Source organism: Rhipicephalus microplus, chromosome 8 (genome assembly GCF_043290135.1).
Source record: "Rhipicephalus microplus isolate Deutch F79 chromosome 8, USDA_Rmic, whole genome shotgun sequence".
Lineage (NCBI taxonomy): Eukaryota > Metazoa > Arthropoda > Arachnida > Ixodida > Ixodidae > Rhipicephalus > Rhipicephalus microplus.
Window position 1 is genome coordinate 105,231,699 of NC_134707.1, and position 26,710 is coordinate 105,258,408.

At 44.0% G+C, this 26,710-nt stretch overlaps 1 protein-coding gene across 1 annotated transcript in view; it reads left to right on the top strand.

Moving 5' to 3' along the window:
* Window positions 1-222: 222 nt before the first annotated feature.
* Window positions 223-26,710, top strand: part of LOC119163898 (uncharacterized) — an 83,439-nt gene continuing 56,951 nt past the window's right edge. The window contains exon 1 of the mRNA XM_037415970.2: window positions 223-479. The gene's annotated coding sequence lies outside the window, so the exon portion shown is untranslated. The remainder of the gene's footprint in view (window positions 480-26,710) is intronic.

Sequence of the window (26,710 nt, forward strand, 5' to 3'; positions counted from 1 at the left end):
CAGCGGAGCGATTTGAAAAGCGAGAGGGATTGCCCCCGCGACGTCGGTCGACGCGAGACGACCGCCGCTAGGTAAAAGGGGCGTCCCCTTCCATCGCGATGACCGGAAGGACGCGTCCACCACGTGACCAGTCCTGCCCACGCTCGGGACGACGCGCCGCGGGTGGCGCGAAGCGCGTGTATCCGCGCGCGCAGGAATCACATAACACAACTCGCGCACACTTGACTCGTGACGCCAGTTTAAGAAGAGAGCGTGTGCTGTACATCGCGCCGGTATCTCTCGTGCGGATGGTCTGCTCCGCTGTGAACGTATAACTCGTCTGTGGTCTGTTGTGGTTGTCTATTGCGAAGAACACAAGCTGTAGGCTACATAAGGCTACACAATTTGTAAACCCTCTCCTCGTGGCAGCCTCTTCTATTGAGCTGTTTTCTTTGGGTTACCACGAAGCCGGCCGGACTTCTACTGTCACCACTAACGAGGTATGTCACACCAAGTGGGGCCTCTTATCCACTTTTTATCTTATCCGTCACCGCTGATGATAGTTAATAGCGCCTACCAGTGCTCTCGTCCTTGTACACATAGTAAAGAGGTTTGTGCTACCATTAAAAATCTAGAATACCAAATCGAATAGCGCTCTACCCGATTCAGTAATGAAATCAAATGGCACATCTTCGAAATACCCTATATATCTTTAAACCATTTCGAATAGTATGCATTGGTAGACAAACTTCTCAGGAACAAAACAGAGGAGCATATAGGTAGCGCGTTTCCTTTTGTCATTAGAGTGCCAAGATATATGCAGCCCAATCAGTTACGTGCTAATGACTCTGTACTAAACGTAGATAAAGCTGCACCGTCGTAAAACACCATTCTCGTCAAGCGAAACTGGCCTCAACCTGCTGTGATCTTCATGAGATCAATGGTGACGATTCATAAAACTTGTTTTAATTTTGATGTCTCAGCTGTGCGTAAACGATGATGATAAAGTGCTGCTTTGATTTCTGAAGCAACCGCTGCCTGTCAATGTACAATTACTAAGTATCTGGTAGTCTTTTGTTGTGGACACCAGTTTGCCCCAGTTTTCATGGCTGATAAATGCGGCATCTTTTCCGATTACGTTTATCGCAATGTTCTTTTTGTAAATGTTTGTGAGTATTTATCCAAAATAAAGTATGGTTGAAACTTAAGGATTCTTTGAAAATTTTGTTCTTAGTGTCCCTAAACTATCCGGATAGTATTCGTAATCGATTCGTTGACATCGCTATTCTAATATAGTTCTATTTGGTTCTGAAATATATTATCCGCACACCTCACCAACTGCAGGGGCCTCGCGCCTCGCGTTGGGCTGTACTTCCCTTCTACCTTCGCGAGTATGAATTGACAGCACCAAGTCTTAGCGACTGATTACTGCCATGGTTTGAGCCGTCAACTGGGGCTTCGACAACTTTTGCGGTACTAGTTAATATATCCTAACAACAAAATCCGCGTTCGTCATGACGACTCTCGATCAATCGTTTGATGCGTCTTGATTATTTCTTTTTATGGGCACTCATGTGTAGCTTAACACCACAATGGTGTGGTCACTCCACTGATAGATCGTTTGCCTCTGTACGATTGGGATCCGTCGTGCAGGGATGTACGCATAACTTTTTTCGGGGACCTTTGTGAAATGTTCATTTTTCGCTCTATATGCCATGGCGCAAAAAAAAAAAAAAAAACCTGGAGTTAACGGGCCCGGTGTGTCAGTATACCCTGGCTAGGTCACTGCTGAATCGGTGATCAATAGCCGTTATGGCGCTCGATGTAGTAGTTATGGCGTTAACCCTAAGGTAGTTGGTTTGAACACCGGTGGCGGCGGCTGCAGTTTTACCGAGGCAGGATGCTAGAGGACGGTGTTGTTAGATTTAGGTGCACATTAAGGAAGCGGAAGTGATCAGTAACCCTCGACTGCGGTCTCTCTCATCATTATATTGTGGTTTTGGGACGTGAAACCTCAACAATGGTTGTTATCTACACAATTCCCGCATCTTTCACCGTTATTGCAGCCAAACATTACATTGAGGCAAGAAATTGTGGTACTGCTTAACACGTTAGACGCTGATACATTCTGCAAACTTAACGCCAATCCGCCGATAGAAGTCTTCTAGAAAGTACAAATTGGCAGTAATACTGTGACTACATTGAATTTACGATTTCTTTTTTTCAACCAGTGGCGAAAAGAAGAGAAAATGCAATGCGAATGTGTGTGAGATAACGATGTTGTAATCTTGATTCACCACTTCAATACCGACGCTATCGTTAGCTCAGGAAGAGTACCACTGTGACTTCCAGATAACAACGCCATACACGGAACCAGACAACAGTTAAAAAAACGGAAGCTGGGTGGCGAAACTTATCATCATGGGTCGTAATCTTTCTCAATATTATTGTACGCTTCCGCATCCTATCCCCATTTTCTGCCGCTATCAGCCCGGACTGCCCCACGTCACAGTGAGAGTGGGTCACTGAATGGTGCGCGTGTAAATATTGACTCGTGTAGTCGGTGCGTAATCTGAAAGATCGATTATCTCTTATCAGTCATGTGTACCCTGTACCGGACACCAGCAGATTACCCTCTCAGCGTTGAGAAACGCGTACAGAGGTGCCGCTGTGGTTAGATGCCGTGCTGAATGTATGCAGCGGGAACTTGGATTGCTGTGTGTGTGTGTGTCCTTGCTGTAGATGTTATCTGCGTATTCAGGCTGCTAAATTCTTTTTACCTTGCGGTATTATTCACTGTTCCTGGTTGGGCCTTATCTGTAGCGGTTAGCACGATACCTACCCCAGACTTGGAAACTATTGAACTGCTCTAAGCGCGTTAGCTTTTCTGTAATAATTAATTGTAAGTAATTAGTTTTGTGGGATGGTAATTAGACATCCAGTGAACTACCTAAAAGACTAATTACTAGAAAATACTCATTGCGTTGTGAATTCTTGCTGACTTAAATGTGGCATTTCCTGTTTCTTTGTGGCGCAAAAAAGATCAATCAAAATCAGTTTAACATGAACAATTTCAACCAGGCGCTAAAACTAAATCGTACAAATCTGCGCAAACATATCTCATATTTCATTGTACACGTGCTGAACATAAGTGTGTATGAGTTTTTGCATGAGTGAGGAACTCTTGTGCCGATAGCTTCCTTACTTTTCAAGGGTAATAGTGATGTTAATTTTTGGTCAGCTGTAATTACTTTATTTACTTTTGGTCAGCTGTAATTTGCAATGCAACATATTGCAATTAAAACATTTCAGAAACGTAATTACTAAACCAATCTATATTGTTCTCCATACGGCAACCAAATTAACAACAAAGTGCATACCAACGAGGTCCCTAACAATGCAATTGCCTTGTCTTGCGTTTTGGGAGAACCTCGATACGATTATCAGGCATGTCAATAGCGTAAAATTGCACTTAAATATAAACGACTGGGGCTCTTCAGATGCACTTCAATCCTAAGTACATGGGTGTTCTTCGCATTTCGCCCCCACGAAAATGCAGCCGCCATTGCAGCAAATTGAACCCGCACTCTACAGCTTTGCATTAAAACCGCGTTACATTGCATTTGCAATGGGTTGTACTATCACGCCTTTTTGCAATAAGCTATTACAAAGAGACAGGTGATGAAGTTCTGGCGTGCTGATAGGTCTTGAACTAACATCTTCTTTTGATATTTTACAAATGATATTTACAAAAATTGTCCCGGAGTTCTAATGCACCGTGCGGTTTGTACAGATGTCATTGTTTGATATTGTTTTGTGGCCTAACGGTCTCACATCATAAGTGGAGAACTGATAAGGTAAACGGCCGTTAAAGGTTCATTTTGCGACACCTTTCATAGCGGACGCACCTTTAGAAGAGAGAGAGATATAACGTGCGCTATACACTGTCACCAAATGAACCAGAAACACGAAGGTCTCGGTGTCCATCATGGGAGAGCTGCAATTTCTAAAAATTAAGTAAGGTATGAGAGAAAGGGCATTGACTCCACTTATTGCGTTACGCAAACACGCGCACATTCACACAATATCACGTATGAAGCCTGTACAAAGAGAAAGAAGAAGAGCGGACACTCGGCGATATCTGGCCTCATGAAGTACGTCACGACTACGTAACAAACAATTACTCTCACCAGACGACGTCACAAGCGTCTCAGTATGTCGATGGTGGCTAGCACTGTTTACAAACAGGGATAAGGTTTAAATGTATACTAAATACGCATGCGTGAAGAATGGAAATATATCTGAGCAGTATAAGTGCGTCATACCGGTGGTGCAAGAAAAATTCAAGAGGGGTAGAGTTCATGCAGGCTTCGTAGAAACGTTTTGTCGAACTACATTAGGTGCTCACTGTGACTAGATGTAAAAGTGACATGAATGATTATAGTTGTCAGTAGACTTTTGAATTCGCGAAAACTTTATTTAAAACACGCGTTTTCGTGATTGCGGGTTACCCCTTTATTCTGGTTGTTTGTTTGCATTGATGAACATTTCTTCTTCGCTGATACCCACGACGGAAGGTTTTTCATGAAGAATGTCGTTAATATAAGAGATATCTTTCTAATTTGATATAAAGGACGAGAAATAAATTCGTTACCTGGAGTATAAAGAAAAATGAAATAAGGAAATGTTTATATAAAACGGACATTATGTTGAACATGGTGAGCTAGTGAGAAGAATTTTAATCTACCAAAACTAGATTGGATTAAAGTAAGATGGAATACTTCTCGTGCCAATAAGAAATGTGCATCTGGCTAAGCAAGCATTCCTGTTTTTTTAGCTCAGAGAAGACGCGCCAAAAGAAAGTGAATTCAGAGTAATTCAGAGTAATTGCAAATTTTAAATGAAATTTTGGTGTATTGTTTTTGTATGACAAGTCGAAAGACGTCAATAAAAAATGATCCGCGTTTTCAGCTTTTTACAGCAACTCAGGCGCTAACGCACGTTGGAAACAAATCGAAAGACGCCGTTCCGATCGCTCCACAACATTGTCTGAAGAACGGCCGCAGCCGGCAGTAACACTTGGCGCTTACGCACCACACATACTGGCGTCACATGACCATCTTTGATCGCGATCAGGGCCGCTACAGTATACGGAATAGACATCATTAGGATCGAGTCATGCTAAAGTTCTAGTGAAATGACCGCGAGCTCAACATGAGCATGGCGTGTAGTCATGACTTAAATGACACGAATGTCATGATTTCCACTTTACGGCCGGTCCCTTATGTTCGTCATGTAGTCATGTGTTACCATAGCAATGTGGTTACACTTAGTCGTGATTACACCATACCGGGACCAAGACCATCGTGATTTGTCTGACATGGGTGCCAGCACTGGCGTTGATCTAGACCATCACGAACTCGATGCTCGGCTGCAGGAGATATCTCTTCAGCAGTTTCCGAGAAAAAAACAAAGGCGAATCTTGGCATAACTTTAACGCAGACTGCTCTTCGAGGCTGTGCTTGCGTCAACGCTAGGACGTATTTTCGTGTACTCAAAGGTATTTTTATAACTGCTGATGATTTGCAGAACTGTAAAGCAGTGTTAAAAACAAAAATATGTTATCAAGGGACGCCACAGCACATATAAACAGTGTCTATGTAACATGCACAGTGACATAAACAAAGGACAGTATAGAAAAAAAAGCCTATTTGCATTAGGCAGAAAACAAAAAAATTCGTAATACTCAAGTAATAAGGGGCACATAGACATCGGCATATCTATGTGCCACGACATACATCATGATGTTGTAGAGAACACATTATTACTCCTAAAATACACAAGAAAAAAGGCATGTATGTACAAAAGAACGCAATGGCATGTGTTTAGACGATACGTTCAGTGACTTAGAGGGCGATGTACTCTACTATAGGATAGCTCTGAGCTGCCCCGGCGTGCGCCAGTGTAGCATAAGCTACATTCGCAGAAAATGTGTAGAGAAAAAGTGTTCAATGATTTCGGGTACTTTGTAGTCAACCATGCGAGAGCAGTGAGCCGTCCTGACTGCTCAAATAGTTACTGTATTGATGTGCTTAGAACAAGTGCTCGATGAGCTGAAGTACGGGGTCATTTGGAAAAAAGTAGTTGATGATTTAGGATGTGTTCCAATGCTCACCGTAGACGGCTAAATAGGCACCTAAATGAATTACGTTCCATTTCGATTCTCACGTAACTGGTAAATTAGACAGCTCCAAAATAACGGCCTCGTATACAAATACGATGCAGGCTACTTTGCTGTCCAAGCAAGATATGGTGGCTCAGCGAATCGCTCTTGGTGTCATCCATTGGCAGATTCGGAGCACTTCCGGTAATGCTTTCTTCTGCTCCATGGCAGATCTGGAGCAGCTCCCTTCAAAAGATCCACTCCAAGGAGCAACTTTTTCTACTACTCAAAAATCGGCGGATTCGACCGGAAGTCGCTAGCGCCCCGTACCTTGAAACGGTTTCAGCATTGGGTGTGCCAACGGACTCCGGTCGCGTCGCTTGCAGATTAGAGTTTCCTAATAATCACTAGAGGACATTCTGGCGCTAGTGTCTATGGGAGCTGCAACGCACTGTGCTTCAGCGAGCTTGGGAATGATGGGTAGTACACAGATTTGTCTAATCTTCGTACAGCTGGCCTGCTTCCGGCTCCGTGTGTGTTCATGTGGCTTGGAGCTATTTTTTTTCACGATAGCAAGATCAGCGAATGTTCATGTTGCGCTTCACCACCTTATTCTTTCAGGCTTACCATTTCGAATCAGGTCACGATGTTCAAAAGGCTTCCTTCTTTCGGAAACAAAACCAAAACCAGCAATTAACGAAGCCGCAAGTACGATTCACCATCCGCAAGTACGAATACTATAGGCAAATCCATGTACTACTCATCATTCTCGTGATCGCTGAACGATCACAGCGCCAGAGTCCCCTCTAATTAATTTCAGGAAACTCTGTGGGCTGCGCCTCGCGTCAGAGCTCATGTTTTGCTGGCGTAGCGTCGCTGTGCGCAGCGTGCTCACTTATGCAAGAAGAGAGACGCACGTATCGCGTTCTATTGTGACCCTGCCATTTGCTCCAGAGGAAGCGAGTGTGATCTATTGGTAGATTCCCCCCTGGTGCCCTCCGCCAGAGTAGAGTTCTCCAGCACAGAGTTTGTCGGACACTCTGAATCTGCCAATGGATGACACCATGGAGAAAGGAAAAATACAGGAAGGAACTATGCAAAACGCGATCTAGGCCCACCAAGTCGATCTAACACGTGACCAATACGTCAGCGCGCGTGGTAGGTTTTAGTTATCTTGGTTTCGTTTTGCTTTAAAAAGTGCTTCATCACTCGTAGCGCAGAAGCCCCACCGTGAACGCCGTGCTCACGTTTCTGGATTTTGGCGCTGAGTGGCAGTGTTTCTTCGAAGCTAAAAGAGTTTTCCCTGTCCATTATCTTATGTAGACACGTATCGAGGAATGCGCCGTAAGAATATTGCGAGAAGTTGAAGAACGAAAGTCTTACTACGTGGCTGTGACACGTCGTAAGAAGTTGCAAGTAGGTTTGTTTCTGCGGCTTCGTGTAGCAAAACACGCTTTGCTGGCACTTCTTTTACGTGAGCGGCCATGAAGCGCAAACCGGTACAGCTATTTGCCCGTCAGTTAGCAGTTTGACCAGCAGTGGCTTCGCGCGCGGCCGGTAGTCAAAGAGCGAAAAATTCGCAGGCATTTTGCACGGGGGGACTTATTAGCCGGCATCGTTTGAGTTAGTCACGCCATAGCCTGCTCTGGAAACATACTGTGACTACAATAATTGTCCCCGCGTGAAATGCCAGCGTTCCTATAACAGCCAGCCACTCGCAAAAGCGAACTGCCGGTAAAACCACTGCTGGTTCGTAGTAGTCACATGATCATTCCAAAGCAGACTATGGCGTGATTAACTCAAACTATACCTGCAAATAACTGTCCCGGCGGAAACTGCGGCCGGCCACTCGCGGAAGCAAACAGCCGGTTCGATCACCTTTTGTCGTCACGGCATTGCCCTTGCGATGGTCGTTACACTACAGTGTACTAATTATGCTGTAAATAAATCAAACTACCGGCAAATAGTTTAGCCGGTGTAAACTGCTGGTACTCTTTACTTCACGGCCGCTCGCGAAAAGAAAATCAAACAGGTGCCATGCTGGCAAAGCACGTTTGGCTACAGGAAGCCCGCTTAGCGATGTGTTTGCAGCCGGCTAACGTCAAAACACTGCCGGCCAAGTTTCGCACGCAAAATTCTACCGGCGGCCAGGCGATTAACCACAAGCGGGAATGATACACAATGATATTATTCGTCACAGAAGTGTGAGGTATACATGCGTTCTATGCTCACAATGCTCTCGCTAATTCGACTGAAGTGCCCCCCGCCGCGGTGGTCTAGTCGCTAAGGTACTCGGCTGCTTAAGCGCAGGTTGCGGGATCGAATCCCAGTCTCGGATCGAATCCCAGGTTGCGGGATCGAATCCCAAACTACAGTCTAGGCACTATAGCCAAACTGCCAATCTTCCACTAAAAACTACCGAGAACCAAACAAGAACATCTCGGCAAGTCTCATTTACTGCGTGACCTCACTGCAAAAGGGTGGACTTTGATCGCTTCAAAACGGGTAAACTTGCCAAAGCTGGGTGCGAGACGTCATGCTCCGTTCTGTGTATTTTCCTTCCTCCATAAATGACGCCATCAGATAGATCGAATCTCGCCTGAATGGTCGTCTGTACGCAAGCAGACGCTTCTGCAGACGCTAACTGTGAGTCAAGTTAAATTTTTGTTTTTAAATTTTTGCGTGTAGAAGCTGTCTAGGCGTGTTCCATTTTTCGGCAGCATGGGCTCAGTGCTGTCTTCTAAGCTGTCTGCACAGACTGTCTGCGGTACTCTCTAAGGATTGGAACTCATATTTAGAGCTTGCGTGCTTTACTAAAGGAGCGTGCTAAGCTCTCCCTATTGTAATATACACAACGATCGTATCCTAAGAATTGTTGCTATGTGTTTAGAAAAAGTTCTTGAAACTTTACAGTACTCAATACTCTACTTTACTTTGGTAGAACATAAAGCCGTCCCGAGGGCCTCACACTCGTATCAGTTCTACATTTGGGCGGCGGCAGCGTGGTTGTGTTTATAAAAAAGGGAGTAACGATTTAGAGCACAAGGTACTATAGTACAAGTAGCCCTTACCTTATAGCTACAAAAAGTGCTTTGCGATTTTGAGCACTTGGTAATCTACTATGCGAGAGAAGAAAGTCGCCCCGTGGGATTCAAACGACGAGGCCTGTCATGTATGTTCGCCATATGGTTGGCGTCAATTAGCGGAGACTTGAAATTGCTGCAGTTGCTGTGATTACAGATTGCCACCTCAAATGTGCAAGTTAATGGTTCTCTGCGTTATTGGATGACTGATTCCAAATTACGGAACTTAAAATAATATTACCATCAAGAACGTTTTCGCTGAGAAGGGCATCGTTTTTTTAATGAATTCAATGAATTGGAGGACGCGCATGGCTTCCCACTCACACCTAAATTATAGTTGACGGTTCCTGGACGTGTCACCTTTTAGAGCGCAGCTGCCAATGGTTGAATGCTAGGTTAAATCCTAAAGGAGTGGATTAACCAGTGAATTGTGCCACAGTGAGATTTTGAAATAAAAAAAAAGAAGACAGGGGAGGAGGGGCTAAAAAAGAGTTTTAGGGGTGCGTAAACAAATATACTAATTGTCCTAACTCTACATTATTGATTCTTAAATAAAAATAAACTTATCAACCTCGCCTGGGCTGCTGCTTCCTCCACCGTCGACATCGTGATGATAATTGACTTTCATTGAACTGATTTTACTGTGCAACAAAGTTGCAAGGAGACCAGGCGAAAAAGCTGCATTGAGCAGCTTGAGGGGAACCTGGCCACCTCACACACTCAGCGGTTACAGTGGTTCAAAGCATGACCTATACCTAATGCATGAACATAACATCTAAAAACATTAAACAAACAAAGCAAAATTTAATGAACAAAGGTATTGTGTAAACATTCGGAAAACCAAGAGGAAAAAAAACGCCCTTAGGGATGAATATAGCAAAAAAAACAAAAAAAAAAACACATTAACCTATGGCAGCCCAAACAATCATACAAGTTACGTAAGCTTTTTTGTGACATAGTGAATACATCGCACTAGCAGTACAGTAGTGGCGAGAGAGGAAGGGAAAAAAATTGCGACGCGGAAGCTTGGCCCTCAAGAGTTTACCGCGATAGCGATATCCGGTCCCCAGTGGACACTTCAACCACATCGTAACGTACGTTTGCTTGTACGATGCTACACGAGAAGTTTAAATTGCCCCATGCGCCTAAATTCAGGTGCATGTGGAAGAACGCCAGGCAGTCGAAATTTCCAGAGTGCTGCCCTACGGCTTCTCTCATAATCACATGGTGGCCCTGCGTCATCAAACCTCAACACTTATTTTCAATTCGAAGCATTTCTTAGCAAGCTTCGGCGACTTTTAGCGTACCTATCTATCTATCTCTCTATCTATCTATCTAGCCGCTTACGTTTGGATGCTCTCGGGGTCACCCCCTTAACTTGGCGTGGACCAAAATTAGCATGGAGGACCATGGGACCAAAATTAGCATGCTTTGACGAATATGATGCGCTGGTCAAGACATGAATAATGTCACAATCCCGTCACGAACGTCGTCAAACGCTTCCCGCCAGACAGTGGCACACACTCGTGGGCGGGTATGTGCCACTGGTAAGTGGGTATATGCCACAGGTGATTGACACTTAGTTTTACCCAGGAACGACGAGAACACAGGTGGGCAATTTTAACGCGTGAGAGTTAAGCAATACCCGACATCGATAGCGTAGACCCAACGAGGGCATACAATAAATGTCAGTGGTAAGAAAAATCTGAAATAGGATGCATCGGCCCCCCGACGAATGCAAATAATAAATTTCAGGGTCCCAGCAGGAATCGAACCCAAGCATTCTGCGTGGCAGTCAAGTATTCTACCACAGAGCTACGCAAGGTGTCGGAACTACTTTTCAAATATGCGCTAATCTTCGTGAAACATTATAAACATTACATATGTACTCCTTTCATACAGCCGTCACGTCAGGTTAACGTCAATTGTGGTGAGGTGCCATGCGCTTAAATTGATTTATGTAGCAGTGTCAAGGGCCAGCATCTTCGCGAGCATCAGCGCTTCATATCAGCTTCTGGTGTTGCTAAAAGACATTTCCAGCAAATATTGTTCTGAAAGTGGAAAACCGGTTATATAAACATCTGCAACTCTTGAACACACATGTTGTTTTCAACATATGTTTCTGCGTGCAACCCTTGTACATATATTTAGCGTCATTTCATGACATGTCGCTCAATAAAAAAATGCAACACGGTCACGTTCCCTCCGCGTGCTTCTCATAAAGTTGATTCCCGGGTATGTGGGATCAGCCGAATTTTTAATATAGGTATTAATTTTCGATTAGTACTAAGAAAAGTTAAAAGTGGCTAGGTCAGTGAAGCTTTCACGTATGACTGCATTCTGTGTAATGGATATCGTGCTTTAAACTACGATGATTTATGCACGTGAATTCTTCTCGAACTTGCCTGAGCCCATTACGTAATCGTAAGAAAGAATCCAAGCCGTAACTTGTGTGCCTTTCATAATGGGTGGCTGGCTTTAAACGACGAAGTCGTTAGGATGATCGCATGTTCAGATGCCAGATCGCAATAGACGCTTGCACCACGCAATGTTAGTGCGATGTTATATGTCACTTTGTGAAGCCTCTATACGGGACGCGTCCTATTGTAAAATGTGAAGGCTATTTTCACTGATTTTTAGAGAAGGAAGTTCTCATTGCGAAGCATTTATTATCGAACTTTGGCCACTTTGAGCGTACTAATCTATCTATCTATCTATCTATCTATCTATCTATCTATCTATCTATCTATCTATCTATCTATCTATCTATCTATCTATCTATCTATCTATCTATCTATCTATCTATCTATCTATCTATCTATCTATCTATCTATCTATCTATCTATCTATCTATCTATCTATCTATCTATCTATCTATCTATCTATCTATCTAGCCGCTTACGTTTGCGTGCTCTCGCGGTCACCCCCTTAACTTGGCGTGAATCAAATTAAGCATGGGAGGTCAAGATGTTTTGACGACTAAACCCGCTGGTCAAGACATCAATAATATAACGATTCCATCTCGTACGTCGTCAAACACTTCCCGCCCGACAGTGCCACATACCCACAGGTGGGTATGTGCCCCTGGTTTGCGGGTATCTATCAGAGGTACTATCTACCCTGGAACGACGAGAACACACACGAGCAATTTTAACACGTGTACGTTAAGAAATACCCTATATCGGTAGCGTCGATCCGATAAATGCAAATATTAAATGGCAGGTTTTCAGCCAGAATCCAACTCAAGCATTCGGTGTTGCAGTGAAGCATTTTACCACAGAGCTACGCTAGGTCTCGGAACTACTTTTCAAATAGACGCTGATCTTCGTGAAACGTCATTGGTGGTTGTAGTGCTGCCTACCCAATTTTATAAGCATTACACATGTACTTCTTTGATACAGCCATCACGTCGAGTTAACTTTAATTGTGGTTAGTTGCCATGCGCTGAATTTGATTTATGTAGGAGTGTCCAGGACCAGCATCCTCGCGAGCATCACTATCAGCTTCGCGTGTTGCTAATACGCAAGTTCCAGTTGGCATCGCGGCGCAAGCACAAACAACTGGTTATATGAATTCAGCAATTCTTCAAAATATGTCTGTGCGTGCAACATTTGTACATTTATTTAGCGTCATGTGATGACGTGTTGCTTAATAAAAAAATTTCAACACAGTCACCTTTCCTCCACATGCATCGCATAACGTCTATTCCCAGGTACGTGGGATCTGCCGAATTTTTTAACAGTATTTCCAAGCAGTAGAGTTATATTATAATGAAAACCCTGCTTGCCACGCAAACATGCACTCTAAGCCAAAACGGAGCAACAGGGGTATAGGGGTTGCTCCTTTCAGGGAGCAATTGCATTGCCACTCCCATTACTCTCCTAAAAGGAGTAACTGCAGAGGGAGGAACCGTTGCTCTCCTTTCAGTTCCTCCTTCGGGGGATGAACAGTTACTCCCTCCAGTTCCTCCCTGCAGACCAACAGTTACTCCCACCAGTTGCTCCCTGCCGACCAACCATTACTCCCACCAGTTGCTCTTCTAAGAGCAACAGTTACTCTTTACCGTTCCTCCCACGTGTTCGCAGTTACTCTCTGAAAACCAACTGCACATGCTTCCAGTTACTCCTTGGGGAAATGAGTATTTATCTCGAGTATGCTTGTCACACGCTTAACACATGGCGAGAGCTCCTTGGAAGAGCACTGTTTGGGTGCTTCTAACACAAAAAGTGGACAATATTGACAGGAAAATAAATGCTTTATTGTTCTTTTTATGAGGCGACGTGTGACCACACGTAAAAGTAGACTTCGCCACACCACAGCCAGCACTAAACAAACACCATAATACATCAAAGGTTTTCTGCGTCATCCGTGGAAAAACAATCTTGAATTTCTAGCATAGGGCAGTCTGTGTCATCATTGGTGAGAGAAGGGCAACTTCTCCAATTCTGAAGAACTCAAGTTTCGCAGCTGGTGTTTCCATCAGGCTAGCGCAGCAGAACGTCACCGCAGGCATATGTGAAGCATCTCATTGCTGCAAGAAAAAAAAATAGAAGTGTGAGGTTAAACATGCCAGAATCAATTCATAACAATGAGTCACACACACTGCAGCAGCGCTTACATTCTAGGATGTCTACTGCAAAACGAAATGTGAAAAAAAGGAAGGTTCAGCCAAACGTTACTTGGCAAGCCATATAAATGCTGATGTGGTAGACGCTCTTCACATGATGTCTCAGACAGCAATATTCTGGAAGAAAATGTGCAGCACCTCAACAAGGCATATTTGTAGTAGCTAAAGATACCCTTAGGTTCAGTTAACTTGTTTCCTATACACAGCTGAGTGACATTTCTATAAGCCCATTCACCAATGGACATTCTAAATGAGGTCATGTGTGGGGCAAATAACACGTACTGTCCGCTCATGTTAAAATACTTATTTAGCTCGTGCACATAGTTGCTCTCGATTCTACTGTTCTATCATACGCTGCTGCGTCTTGAATTGTGTAATACCTGTAGGCACAAGCCAAGCATGCAAAGCCTGCTTGAAAGCAACCATTTGCAGAGGCTACGTGATAATCTTCAGTATATTTCTTTGTACCTGACGCAAACGGCTGGACAAAACTATAGACCAATAAATGTAGACCGTGCTACCTTAAAAAAATGCTTTAAATTTAGAAAACTAGGGTGCATTTGTTCACTCGGTTGACGAGTCACAGCCACGAGATATGTAAACGAAGCAATATATCTTAAGGCATGCACAGATATTCTGATTCTTTGTTTGACAGTGTCACAGATAGCTTGCCAATACATATATAATTGAGAGCAACAAGATGTGAAGCTTTTATTAGTTCAACGTCTTGTTGGTTCACAGCCAAACAGGTTACTGCTTGTTAGACAAATTGGAATAAGCACACCATGGTTTCCAAAAAAAAAAGCATTATTAGAAGTTAGCTCCCGGTGTGAATGTCTGCCTATTTATTTTGTACTGCCTTCTACATGTGCCACAAAGACATTTGTTGAGGATGTGCTACCAGTCAAGCCAAGATCGCATACTTGGTCAATGTGATGGAAATACAAACATTAGAAACACTGCCACCTCTAGTAAGAGCATAACACTTCAGTATCTTGGACTAGCAAAGAGGTGCACAAGAAAGTTAAGCCCACTCTTGCGGAACTTTGAACGCGAATATTTCAGAGTGGGGGAGGTCAACATGCTGTGGCACTTTTAAACCCACGAAACATCTGCAGAAAACAGGGTAAAGGCAAGTCAAGAAACACTGTTATGAAGGCCTGCGCATGGACAGCTTTGTGAATCTAGGCCCAAGTGTTATGCTTTGTGCAAGCCAAAATCCATGTAAATAGGGAAAGCATACTTTTAGGAGTACCAGCGTAAAGAAATCTTGGCAGTTGGCTTTTTAGCACAAACAGCAATCCCTGCAATGAAAACATAAACATTTTATCTTAACGGTAACAGTGTGAGCACACACACGGGCCAGCGGAGCCATGTCGAATTGTCAGTGCCAGTGTAACCATGTGGCATAATGAACTATTCTCTGGCCAACACATGCACAGTTTGCCCCTAAAAAGCGATGCTTTCATATACGTAGTACAAAAAGTCTGCACTTACCAAAATTCACTTGCTTTCTGTACTTTAGCATCGTTGGGAGCATCTTTATCTGCAGTATAACCAAATTTGTGTCATATCCCTGAAAAAAAAGTAAAAGACATGCATCAAATATTGTTTCATTTGGTAGCAGTGAAGTCAGGTTAAGAACAGCCAAGTGGGAATCAGCCTAATTATGTGCATGCGGCAAATCCCAAACGGCATTATTGAGGTTGTCGAAATTTTCGTCGATTGGTATTAACGTCGATATGCGACTTCAACGGCATGCCAAGTTTTCACAGCGCATAAAGATTTCATGATGCAGAATAATGACAGCTCTAACGAGAACATACAGAATTTATGATTGTCTTTTACAATATTCAGTTTTGCTAAGGTTTTGCATCACTAAAGAAATCTGAAAGATTTGGGTCATTCCTTCTCCAATTGTTCTGTCAATATGTAAACTGCTCGCTTGATGGTGCGCTTATAAAATAGTACGTTCAGCGCAGAGGTGAAGCAAGTGACGCAGTGATGTGGGCAGATTTTTTTTTTTTTTAGGCGTGCGGGGAGGGGGGGGGGGTCCGCTTATCTGAATAGGCCGGGCAAGCGAATATGGTCGTCAATTTGGGCTCCCTACGCCCGGCCTAAAAAAATTCTGTGCGCAACCACCTGGCTATGCCAGTGAAGTGATGCGACAATGATTTGTTCACTTACTGATTTACATACACTTTGCATCTCTAAAAAATGCGGCCCAAGGCCCCAACACTCAGCCGTTAACATTACATAAAGCCAATGGTAGAAAAGTGCCAGTATGAATGCAGCTACAACCCCGCCCCAATGTTTTTTCAAGCGAGGTAGTGTTGCGGAAATGAACTTTTAACTGCAAAAGTACACTGGCACTGCAGTGGTGACAGGGGAAGCAAGAGGGTATGCAGGCGGTAATAGAGGTAATTTAGTCCGATACGGCTAGCAATGGATACGGTGAATAAGAGCAAATCATTTCTCTTTCAATAGCGCAACCACTCAACAATGTATTGTAAGAGCATTAAATGTTGCTGGAAATGCCACTCACCTGCACGCTGATGCATGCACATTCCTTTGTCCGACGAGCGAACAGGCTTGCAGATAGCTGAAGACGTGTTTACGATGTGTTTGTTTCACCCAGCAGCAAAATCCACAACTACTTCGCGCTCCATAAAGATAAATATACACTAACCTTCATCACGAATAAGTAGAAACGCAAATCTGCGACACACACACACGATCAAAACATAGCTCACAAGCCCGCACGTCCATGTGCTCGCCAACCACAGACCATATGAAAATGAGTAAGTAGTGCGAACGCGAACCTAGTTGCGCCGAAAAAAAAAAAACGTCGAGCAGTGGCAGCACAGGCGTCAGCGCAATAATTTCAGTGTGTTCTCCTTAATACAATTATAAAAAAAAACTGAGGTACACTAAAACTCATAAATAAATATAAAAAGTTGAGTGTAATTTTTATTTAGTGCTAGTCAACATAAACACTGAATAAAAATTACTTTGTAACTTACATCGTTTGCTACACTAGCGCCACACTTGTCGTGCGGGCGCAGATGGCGCAGATTTGTCATTCTGCCCTCAAACTACACGGTGAAGCGTGCTACTAAGTGTACGGCTGATGAGAAGCGCGTCTGGGTCCGCTTTTTTTTTTTTTTCTTCTCCGATATATCTGGGCGGGGGGGGGGGGGGGGGGGCTCCTTATGCACGTGTTTCGGTGCTTGATCGAGTTTGACGCCCTTACTTCGCGGACGAACGGCGTGTCTAGGCTTTTTTTATCGTTGTTTTGCACGTGTTTCGGCGTTCGGTCCGCTTTGACGTGCCAACTCTCCATTCTGCTGCTGCTTGTGTTAGGTATTTGCCGTACTGTATTCTCAGGCCTTCTGTGTTCAGCCAGCGCTGCTATCTTATTATCTACGGATGCTAAAATAAATCACTGTTTTGGTTTGGTGAAGTTTGGCACACAGAACAAACAATAATCTGGCCCATGATTATCAATGTGGGCGGCATGCATATTTGTGTGCGGTGTCTTGCCGGGGAGTAACCGTTGCGTGACGAGAGCATTTACAGCGGTTCCTCCTTCCGTTGCTCCCTTACAAACTTAAGATGAATACAGTTGCTCCCCCATTCTCGAACAAGTCGGCCATCTTGTTCCGCTTGGTCTTTTCGGAGAGTAACAGTCGGTCTGAAGGAGTAAAAACAGCCGTTGCTCCCATTTTGGCCATTTTTGGCTTAGAGTGTGCTCGCTTTGAATTTCCTTCGTTCTACAAGTTATATATTATTGCAGTTTTTTTCATCTCTCGTTTTTACGATAATGCACAAGATGATGATTTTTCGCTCACAAGAAGCGATTCCGACGCCGAAATTGCTGCGAAATGAGATCTATAACGCTATTGTGTTAAAAAAGAAAAGGGAACAGGCAGGGATGTTGACGAGAACTCAGTAGCCGGCATGTGATTTTGGTTGAGGATTAGGTAGTTGAAAGAGAGAGATGAAAACTAGTAATAATGAAAAAACAAGAAAACAAGAGGCCTCCGCTGAAACCGCTGCACAGTCACGACAAAAGCTGGAAGAGCGGCTTTTTAGAGCTTTTTTAAAGACGATAGTCTTTCTTGGGGACCTTCGACGCCAAAATTTTGGTCTGTCTGTCTGTCTGTACATTTGTCTGTCCACTCTTAACGGCACCGGGTACTTAAAACGGCCGACCCTATCCTCAGCGCTCACCATTGTTGCTCAAGGTTTAGCGTTCGTACTTGCGCGATTGTAAATTAAAAACGAATTATTGCGCATATCTGAGGTACCATAACAACATGTCGGTGTTTTGTGTGCCTTTATACTAGAGAAATAACACACAAGTAATTCTAAGGACCGTAGCGTCAAACACGCTTCGCTCACAGTGCAACGCTGTGCTCCAAAAAAGCAAGTGTTACCAACGCTTTGCTGAAACAATTGCTGAAACACCGTGTTAACACGGTGGTGGCATATACACGGTGGTGGCGCGGTGGTGGTGTGGCGTAGTACACCTTATACCCTCCGAGAATGGCACGCACCTTTCTCAGCAGGCGCAGATGCCTTCTCGTTTTCGAAGATTAAAGACGATAGCCCTTCTAGGGGACCTTCGGCGGAAACAGACAGACAAACAGAGTTTTAGTCTGTCGGTCTGCCTGTCTGTACAGTTGTCTGTTTGTACGCCCTAACAATACTTCAAACGGCACTGAACGACCAACCCAATTCGCAGCGCCCACAAATATTGCTCAAGGTATAGTGTTCATAGTTGTGCGATTGTCAATTGAAAAAGCGAATGTTGCCCATATCTGAGGCGCCACAATAACATGTCTATGTTTTGTGTGTCTGCCTTTATTCAAGAAGAGGACACATACAAAACATCCTAAGGACTGCAGCGTTTAACGCGCTGCGCTGACAGTGCAATGCAATGCTCAAGAAGGTGATTCTAACGCTTTGCTACGACGGCACAGTGGTAGCACCTGCCCGTCGCTTTCCATTCTACACCTTATCACCTCCGTGACTGGCGCGCATCTTTCTCCACGCTCGCGCATGCCTTTGTTTTCGAAGATAAATGCCAGATGGCGCTCGTGCCTAACGTGCCTGGATGCGCTTGTTCGCCTCCGTTACACGCTCGAGGCACTCTAACGCAGTGCCTTCCGAATACCATTCACCGATTTTCTTGCGCAGAACATCAAATAAACGTTTTCTTCACTTTCTCCAGACGCAAAATTATCGTCTTTCGACGACATTTACAGTGTAACGTGTAGATTCGGGCCAACTTTTTAAACACTCATTGGTTAACTGCTACAAGCACACTTGCTTGATAACCACTATGGCATAATTGTTAAAAACTTTAGAGTTGTATACCGGCATTCGCTATGCTATTCATCATCACTTTTCTGAGAGGCGCAGTATACGCTAAACACCAGCAAGAAATATTCTGCCAATTGTTCATGCCGTGGCTGACGACGATGAGTAATTAAGCCTCAAGAGGGCATGCACCACAGTTCATAGGAGAAAAAGAACAAGTTTTTTGTAATGGGTTGCAGCATTGGACGACCCACTCGTTACGCTATTCGCATTATGCGACGACGGGGGTTCTTTATCTGTTTTAAAACGCTTTATAAGTCGTAATGACGAGATTGTTGTCTCCACATGAAGCCTGCCTAAGGGAAGTTGGCCAACAAGTTCCATGCAGCGGCGTGGCTCAGTGATAAAATACTGGGCTGGCACCCAGCGGACCCGGGAATGAACCCGACAGTGTAATTGGTGCTTGCTTTTTTTTATCTCGTGTGATGTGGTTACGGGCACCGGCGGCGGCGGCGATGGCAGACATCGCGCGTGCCCCGAGTTGTGATCTCATAACAGGTTTCGCTGTGAAACACACACACACACACACACACACACACACACGTACACGCACAGACACACACGCACACACACGCACACGTACACGCACAGACACACGCACACGTACACGCACGCACACACACACACACACACACACACACACACGCACACGCACACACACACACGCACACGTACACACACGCACACGCACACACAGAGAGGAGCGCACGCACACGCACACACACACACACACGCGCGCACACACACACACACAAACACGGGAGGGCACTGCGCTCAGAGTCGTTCTGACAGTCCAGTAGAATTTAAGGTGAGTTTCATGGGTGAGTTTACACTTCGCTACAAATCTTTTACGTATAGAAATTGCTTTGAGAAAGCGTCAAGCTAAGCGAATGATGATGAACTGTTGTATTGCGATATAAAATCAATTTTTCTATGGCACACCCAGCGATATCGTCACTAGCAGCACGCAAGACTATATAACTAATTCTGGACACTTTATTCATTGGCATACAGTGTCGACATCAGGCAACAAAACTTCCAAAATGACCGCTTGTGCGTCACCAACTGAGATATGGTAGCTAGATCTGTGTTGGTCTTAGACACCATGAAGGAGTGGAGGGTAGAGCTCACATGTAAACGTCATGCGATCATGGACAAGCAGGCTAGAAGAGGCTCATACCGTGGTGTGATGCCAGAACACATTACGAACTGAAACACGTTTTCAAAAACATAGAGCGAGTACTTTTTTAGGTGCGTTTCCACTGAGCATTACATTTTCCGGGCTATTGAGGCGTTAGATCTTTGATTACACGCAAGGAAACAACTTAAAAATTTCGAGTTAGTACCCTTTTATGGGTTTGGAGATATTGGTTGAAATTTCGGTGTACTCAGTGCATCGGCTAGCCGGTACAAGGTCCTTATTCCTACTTACAGAACCCCTTGCAACACGGTGTGCATCCTCTGTCAACTATCACCTTTGATAATAAAGCGACTCGCGTGTTGCTCCAACTATGGCGCCTATACGCAAGCCTCAATCATTGTTATCTCGCGAAGCACAGTTCCGCGCACTTCCTATACCAGAAGACACATTCCTGCGTACGCAATTCACCACCCTCCTATCTCGCTCGTGCGTCCAATGTGTCGGAGGACACGCTCATTGGCGCGGCAGATATTCGTCGTGACGGCGGGCCTGCCTCCTATCGGCTTGACACATTAGTCGACACCCGGTTTGTGCAGGCACGGCGTGAATCGTGCGCCCTTGAAGCGTCGCACAGATGTCTCTGTTTACTCGTGGACTCTTGCAATCTTTTCGCTCGAATGCTTTCAAAGAGGTTGGCTGGACATCGCGTACCTTATACTGGGTGTTTCAAGACATGTGTCCAATGTTCTTTAAAAATCACAGAAAGGAAGTATCTCCGTGCTACTTGCGACACTGCCTCTCCTGTCACCGATGACATCTATAGATGCGTACAAACAATAGTTATGGTAGTAAATACAGAAACCGGGGATTTATCGTAACAACGAACGACCCCACAGCTTCGCCCACTCACCGTCATTCACTTCGAGGATCAGCGATGATTTTTTTTTATTGCAAGATCCTCGCATGAGCGTCATATGGAGAATTCACGATATACCGATTGAGTACGCGTTTAACATTGCACCTTAGATAATTTAACTACGGACGTCAATTGGAGGCTGCTATTTAGGGCTGCAAAATGAAAACAAATATTTTTCTTATTTCGGTGGTTTCATAGTTTAGGCGATAAAAAGTTAGCACAGACGTGCATGCCGCCTCGCTGTGATTGTTCGGGAGAAGAGCGCTATATAGCAGCACTTTCAGTCACAGTCACATGCAGCGGAGTGACGTGACTTGATGAGAGAAAGTAATGTATGATTTCAGCGATAGACCGGCATTTCACTGTTCTGTTTTGGACCCTTTTTCAAGTAAGTCCAGGTAATGAAATGCAGTTCAGTTACAGGGTTCGCATAATAAACCCTCAATGTTGCAAAGTAACTGATCAGGGGAACCTCCTATGTCTGCAGAAATGAGCTACTTACCAAAAGAAAATACAGTAGAAGTAAATGAACATGCCAGAAATGATGAAGAAGCTTCATTAAGAATCGCAATACAATGAATAATCGTAATAATACGAAAAAAATAATGATAACATTCAAAACCAATTCATAATACAGGAATAACAAAGCAAGAATAATTAACAGTTCTAATGACAACGTCATCTTGTTGCATCATCATTGATATCGGTGATGCAAAAGCCAATGTCAATACCAGAACATTACAGAGAATTAAAAAGCTGTTAACAGGTAAATGCACAATGAAGACCAGTTTATCAATCACTGAACACAACAGTTTTTGTCGCGTAAAGTGAAAATATGAATCTTGCAGTAGTGAGCTAAATAGTGAGAGTCGTAAAATGGCACAGCGTGTGTTTCACTGGCCAGAGGCCACCTAGTGGCCTCTGGCCAGTGAAACGCACGCTCTGGCCAGCGAAACACACGCTCTGGCCAGTTCGGCAAAGTAAGGATATGGACGCAACGCTAGGCAATACCTAACTTTCAAATATAGACATCTGGTTTCTTGAATGGCTTCATGCACGTTGCTTCTGCTCAGTCAGGCCGCATGACCTTTCAGCACGTCACTGCAACTGGATGTCTTAGAATCTTCCACTTAAGGAGATAGAAACACACTATAAAGGTGGGGGGGCCGTAAGGTTACTGCAAATGATTTTTGTTTATTATGGCAAGGTGGATGACTATAAAATTAGTACCCAACTATTTGTATGGCAAGGGTGCCAGATAGCTCACGCGGATTTGTTAAGAAAGAAAGCTTCTTAGCTAATTAAGAAATAGAACCTGGACCCAAAACGAACACCTCGCTTAGGTGATCGCTCCAGCAACCGAGCTAACCAGTTGTCGATCAGCAATTAGTTTAACGGCAAATAGAAATGTATATACTTTGTAGTTTATTCATTCACCATTTCCTCTTGTGAATAATTTCTTTATCAAATCAACAGGAAATTTAGTAGTGTACTAGGAAGGGCAGAGGTGAAAAGAACATCAGTGTTTCTCCACAAATATGCCTGAACAAAATGTGTACCCGCCAATCGGCTAACCAAAGGAACGTACACTAAAACTTCCTGCACGCATCTGCACTAAATGCACCGTTATTCCTGACAACGGAAACGGTTACCTCCTAGGCCGAAAGTTATAATCATCATGAATTGTCGGTGTCTTCAAAATGATAATAAAGAAAGCGGCGGAGGACAATCTGGACTTCGTGCAAAAGGGCGCTTGTGAATTAGACGAATCGGATTATATGACTGCAAGTTAACGATTGTCTTTGCTGGCCTGGTTGGCATTCACTTAAGGACATAACTGAGCGTCAAGATAAAAACAGACAAAAAAGAGCAGGAACATGACGACAGGGTGAGCGGCTCGTCCTGTTATCGTGATGCTATCTTTTTGTGTGCTGTTACTTTACGGCTGAATTGTGCCCACCGTGGCTGAGACCAGGAGTGTACGGAAAAATGTGAACATATTGTAACGCCACAAGCGATTGCCTGGTCAAAAATTAAACCCACTCCACAGAAAAGCCCTAGAAGCATGTGCCATGCAAATAAGGCATATATCAATAATCACCATTGGTCCACTGAGTATAAAGAAAATGGTTTGAATAATTAAATTAAAGATTAACAAACAGGTCTTCTGCACCCACTGCACTTCTGTCTGATGCAAATAGAGCTTAAATTGATTAAAAACAGGATATTCTTCGCCAAAAGTTTATTTGAAGTAGATGAATCAATAAATGAATATTTACACAGATTTTCTGCTCCCCTGCTTTCACAAAGTGGAATGACTCAGGAATATCAAGTTGCGCCCTTCCAATTATCGTTGATAATGTCCGTTTATCAGCTACAGGACATGGCGTCGTGTATATCAGTCCTAATAAATGCATTCACAATCGTAACGCTCTCTTGTGCGCTGCAACTAAAACAACTTCAAGGAGAAAAAATACGCGATAATCATCGTTACACGAAATGCACGCAACACATCAATTATGACAAGATGCAGGCATGTTTGTAGCTTATCTGAACAACCTTGTACTTCGAGTAAATATGAAGCGAACAAGCATGACATGAATAAGAGTAGCAGATGTGAACACGTGCGCATACAGGATTAGTTTATTATATTCACTTCGTCATCGTTGATATTAAATATATCCGCTGATATGAGCACCATTTGTGTGAACATAGCAACAGCTGGCCTGCGCGAAGAGTTAGATTTGTAGTGTGATGAAATGACGTATCTTCATTTCAATAGCATCGTATGTTGCGGGTAAACATCTATATGTGTGTAGAACTGGCCTACTCAATCATATAAAAGGATTCACAATATCAATCAACAAGCACCTTCCGATAGCACGTAACTCCTGGTCACCTGGCAAGACACGTGATAATACTGAAATTAATTGGAACTCCGATTTTGCGTTTGACCTTGCAAAAATGTAGTACAAATTAAGAGAGATGTTGAACGAGACGCGTCGCTTTGCAAATCATCAAAAATTTTCTTTTAATTTTTTTGTGATCTGCGGTGGGTATTTTTATTTCATGTCTTTTCCTACTTTGTATGAAGACTTGTTAAATGTATGGGCAGAGACAAATACGTTTCTAGTACAGTCAAAGCTCGTTCTAATGGCTCAGCAAAGGTACCGCAGAATAGTCCCTTAAATCTGGGATGTTTTCTAATAGCAGAGATAAATATTCGTTCTAACCGATTGGCACATCTCTCACAGAAATACATGAAAAATACTTCAGGATCACGTTAGGCTTCAAGATCACTTTCCATTTCATTTCCATTTATTGCATCCTTAAAGGCCCGAGGGCATTACATAAGGGGGGGGGGGCAAAAAATACGCTGTGAGTGTGTATAATTCAAGTTGAACAAATTATTATAAACAGTACAGTTCTAATAGTACAGTACTTTGAACCAGGTTCTAAAGCTGCGGCTTGTGTTTGTTGTCAGATGACACACTCAGTCAAACTCGTATATTGTTTGCTTTTCATTTACAGAGCTCATTTACATTGAATTTCGATGTCTCATTCAAAACTAAAGCAACGTAGTTTTGAAAGTTGTTTATCAATACTTCATTTGCTACTATGCTACCTCTCTAGTTTTGACCACTCCACCTGCGTATTAACAGTGTGAGTTCGTGTCTTCTGGTTTCAAGCTAACGGTTGATCCACCTCTTTCTTACACTTTTTTTCTTTTTTCTCTATATATTCCTTTTCTATTATTACTCCTTACTCACACACCCTAGTGTAGGGTAGCCAACCTTGCGAAAGCTCGGATAACCTCTCTGCCTGTCTTCTTCACATCGCTCTCTCCATGAGCGAAGCATTTCTTCATGACCATCGACATCAGGGCGTCTGTCGCGTTTTGGTTTCCTCACAAAAAGAGTGAATGTCACTGTGCTAAAGCATTCCGAACCAAAGGCTATATTTAATTTGTTATATCCGAAGTTTCATCATATCAGTGTTCACTATAACGAAGCTCGACCGTACTAGAACGTCACGTGTGTGTTCGCAGCGCCGAGTGTTTTCGTTCACCAATCTGACAGTCACGGGCTTTTTCAGATCGATTCAATCGAGCGGAACCCCTCAAAGTGACCCTATACCACTCCGAGTTCAAAGACGATAGATTGGTTTCTTCATCACTTTCACCACCCTTCCTGCTTAGCAAGCTCTTTACAAAACATGTACATAATATCAGCACTCTGCATTGATGCTACAAGGATTTCGGGCTTACCGGCAGAACGCTTTTACATCCGCATGTGCAGTGGAAAACGCGCAAACCAAGTCAAGTCAGTAGATCGCGCATAGCCGTCAAGCTGAACAAGGCAGAACGGGCATGTACACTGCATGTCACAGCGGGGTAGAAGAATACCGTATTTACCTGACTGCAACGCGACCGCTATTGTAACGTGATGGGTGGCTTTTCATGGCGTCCAGCAAGGAAAAATGAAATTTTAGTATTCTATTGTAACGTGAGGGTCGACTTTAGGTAGCAAAGATCTGTAAAGAGAAACTCGTGTGACATTAGAGTAAATACGGTATTCGCAACTGGTATGTCCATAGCGAAAATCTGAAAAGAGAAACTCGTGCGACATTTGAGTAATTATGGTATTTGCAACAGGGTATCTCCACTATACAGAAAAATCGGGAACTTATCATTTTCTTATAACGTCGCGGGAACAGAGCGTCGGTGTCACGAATTGTGCTGAAACAGCGTTTCTGAAAAGACGGCAAATGCCGGGAGAGGATAAGGCGACCATGTTTTGTACAATCAGAGGTTCTTTAGGCGTCCTTTTAAGGCACCCAGAACACCAAACAGGAACTGTTGATGTGGCCAGATCACATGCGGTGCGGGCACCATTCCGAGCATCCGCCGGTGCGTGATTGGGACGACTGCTGCCGCCTCGTATTAACGCACGGCCGCCACACACACAAACGCGCGCAAGGGTTGACCGCGTCGTCCATTCTCATCCCGTATTCCACACCACGCTTGCCATCCGCATATCCCACGGAGAACACACACACGCCCGCCCACGCAAGCGTTTTCTTTGCCTGCAGCCCCCGTAGATCACACACACGTGCACGGCCATCACCTTCAGCTAGCGAAAAAAAGACTCCAAGGACGCTTGTATGCGAAGGATGGCTCGATCACATGCGAGTCGACGAGTTTTCCTTTGTGCTAGCGAGATTACCTCTCTCGCTTCGCTGGTACATGCTCGTCGAGCGGTGCTATTAAAATGTGAGCGGACGAATCGGCGTGGTCTTTTTGTGAGCGGGTGCCCGCGTCAACGCTTCTGCAGGCTTCGCGCCTGCGGAATTGTGAATGATGAAAAGCGCAGTCTGTTCTTTGTTCGGGTAAGTGCTAAGTGGTGATCGGAAAAGG